Source organism: Podarcis pityusensis, assembly GCF_964106645.2.
Source record: "Podarcis pityusensis genome assembly, contig: HAP1_SCAFFOLD_116, whole genome shotgun sequence".
Classification (NCBI taxonomy): domain Eukaryota; kingdom Metazoa; phylum Chordata; class Lepidosauria; order Squamata; family Lacertidae; genus Podarcis; species Podarcis pityusensis.
Window position 1 is genome coordinate 127,097 of NW_028293242.1, and position 3,003 is coordinate 130,099.

Sequence of the window (3,003 nt, forward strand, 5' to 3'; positions counted from 1 at the left end):
TTCTTCACAAATGGAGGTACCAGATGCTGTGAGACTGTCGGCCAAGGGGTCTCTCTCGCTGCTCTACCTGGAGCTCCGGGCAGCTGAAGGGGAGATTGTGTGCGACTCCTCTCTGGTATACTATAATTTGTGTTTTGTATGCCTGTTAACTTTATGCAAATAAAGCATTGCTTATTCTTCATCCACTGGCGTGCTTATTGGCTCCAGATCCAGAAAAAACCCTGTCCTTGGCAGAACATATACAGCGCTTTTTTTCTGGGGGGGACGCAGGGGAATGGATACTCCTAAAACATTTTGTGAATGTACTTTTGTCCATTTACTGTATTTATTTTTCCCGGTTTGAACTATAAAATGGTGGTTTTCTTGAGTCAAAATGAGAGTATCCCCAGTCACTTTTTTTAGAAAAGAAGTACTGCATAGATACACACACACATATACATATATCCATTTTATTTTTATATATTTACAAACGGACACCTATATCTAGGTATGTATATTCTTGTATATAAACTTCCGCGGCCCACCCGCACCATCCTACCGCAAAGGGGCACGAGAGGAAGGCCACTGGGGCAGAAAGGCAGGTGAGGACGAGGCGGGGGGCAGGGCTGCACCCTGGGAGAGCGGGGTCGACAGAGAGAGTGGGTGGGAGAAAGAGAGAGGGCCAGCCTCGCTCGGCACGTCTCTGCTGGCCCAACGTCGCAGCGCCTCTTCGCCCATTTCCCTCCCCTTCCTGTGCTCATGCCTCTCCTCCGGTGGCACGTCCTTCCGGTACCCCTGCCCTCGCGCAACATGGCGGCAGCACAGCCTCTTCCGCCCATTTCCCTCCCCTACCCTTCCTGTCCTCTCGCCTCTCCTCCGGTGGCACGTCCTTCCGGTACCCCTGCCCTCGCCCAACATGGCGGCAGCACAGCCTCTTCCGCCCATTTCCCTCCCCTACCCTTCCTGTCCTCTTGCCTCTCCTCCGGTGGCACCTCCTTCCGGTACCCCCTGCCCTCGCCCAACATGGCGGCAGCACAGCCTCTTCCGCCCTTCCCCCACCCCTTCCTGTCCTCTCGCCTCTCCTCCGGTGGCACCTCCTTCCGGTACCTCTGCCCTCGCGCAACATGGCGGCAGCACAGCCTCTTCCGCCCTTCCGAGCTAGGAGTGCAGAAAAAGGTGAAACTGCCATGAAAAGGAGAGGAGGAGTGTGTGTGTGAGTGAGTGAGTGAGAGTGAGACAGGGAGCATCCTAGTAGAGATGGAAGGGGAACCCAAGGGTCATCTAGTCCAACCCTCTGCAAAGAAGCTCAGAGCTACAATTCCCAGGTCTTCTTTGGGAATTCTATGGGAAGTAAGAGTTTCCATATTCATGAGCATTCACTTAGAGTGCGCTCATGTTTTTACCTTTTATTGAAAGCGGTCACAAGTGACTTGGGTGGAGTATAAATAATAAAATTATATTGCTCCTGCCGCTGTTCTCTTAGCCTAACTCAAATCCAACCCAATACCAAACCTTAATCCTAATTCTCTTAGCCTAACTCAAACCTAATCCTCACTCTAACCCTAACCTTAACCCAAACCTAAGCCTCAGTCTAAACCTAAACCTAATTTAACCCTAACCCTAAGTAATAAAATTATATTTCTTCTGCTGCTGTTCTTCTCTTACCGTAACTCAACCCCAACTCCTAATCCTAATCCAACTCAAACTCAACTCTCACTGTAACCCTAACCTTTACCCAAACCTAATCCTAAACGCTTTGATTCTTTTTGTGGTGTTTTGTGTTATTGCTTCATTTTGTAGGTTATGAGGCTTTCTTTGTTTCTTGTGGTGTTGCTTCATTTAGCAGTTTTTTAATTGGCTTTTGTGTTTCTTTTGGTATTGCATCATCTTCATAGGTTGTTTGGATTTCTGATTAATTTGCTTTGGATTTCTGGTAGCTCTGCTTCTTTATGATTTGTTTCTGTGTTTCTGGTGTTTTGGCTTGGTTATGTCATAAAATTGAAGAAATACCACCAGAAGCACAAAAACCAAGAAATATTCCCAAAATGAGGCAAAACCAGGAGACATGAAAACCAAGCCAAATCAATGGAAAAGAAACAATCTCACCCAAAACCGCAGAACCATTCAAAGTAAAAGAAGCAAAACAATTAAATGCAAAAAAACAAGCAAAACCACCCCAAATTAAACAAATCAGCAGAAAAAAAAGAAGCAGTAAAGCCACCAATTACAAAGCAATGCCACAAGAAACTGGAAACCAGTTTTTAAAAAGCAAAACCAGAAACTCAACAAGCATGCAATTTATGGGAGTCCAAAAGCACTTCAAGCAACAGAAATTAACCAACATAGCATACTAGTTTTCACATAGTCTTGGGTTTCTGGTGAATGTGCTTCGTTTGCAGCTGGCTTCATTTCTTTTCCATTGGTTTAGCTTGTTTTTTGGACTTTTGCCTTATTGCTTCTTTTGAGAAGTTTTCTTGTTTTTGCATTCTGGTGGTAATACTTTTGAATGCTTTGGGGGTTTCTGGTGAATCTGCTTTGTTTGGGATTGGTTGGCTTCTTTGTCAGTTTCCATTGATGTTGCTTTTACATGGTTCTTCTGCTTCTTTTCAGTAGGTTTTTGTGTTTTTAGTGGTTGACTTCATTGTTGGAATGGTCATTAGACATTTCTGGTGGTTTTGCTTCATTTCTGGTGGTTTTCCTTTTTTTCTTGGGATTATCAGATCTCATACAAATTAATATTCTCAAAGGTGCAAAACCCAAAAAACCTAGAAATGAAGCAAACTCACCATAAATCCAGCACCCAATCTGTTATGTACTAACCTTGGACCCTAGAATGCAACAACTGATTGGTCTTTTCCTGCAGGCCAATCAGGCTCCAAGAGGGAAGCAGAGTTAGCCAGTCATCGTGTAAATAATGTATATAAAAGCCTGAGGTTGGGGGGGGGGCAATAAAGAGCATGAAATACATACAAGACTCTGAGTATATTTCACAATCGTAATTTATATAAAAGAATCTATGAAACG

The 3,003-nt window shown here is 44.5% G+C and overlaps 1 long non-coding RNA gene across 1 annotated transcript; it reads right to left on the reverse strand.

The window, feature by feature from the left end:
• Positions 1–577: 577 nt before the first annotated feature.
• LOC308469188 lies at positions 578–1,721 on the reverse strand. Its single transcript, XR_013982025.1, has 3 exons — positions 1,583–1,721; positions 938–1,441; positions 578–726 (listed from the first exon to the last, which is right to left on the reverse strand). It is a non-coding gene; the product is annotated as an uncharacterized lncRNA (long non-coding RNA).
• Positions 1,722–3,003: the final 1,282 nt, after the last annotated feature.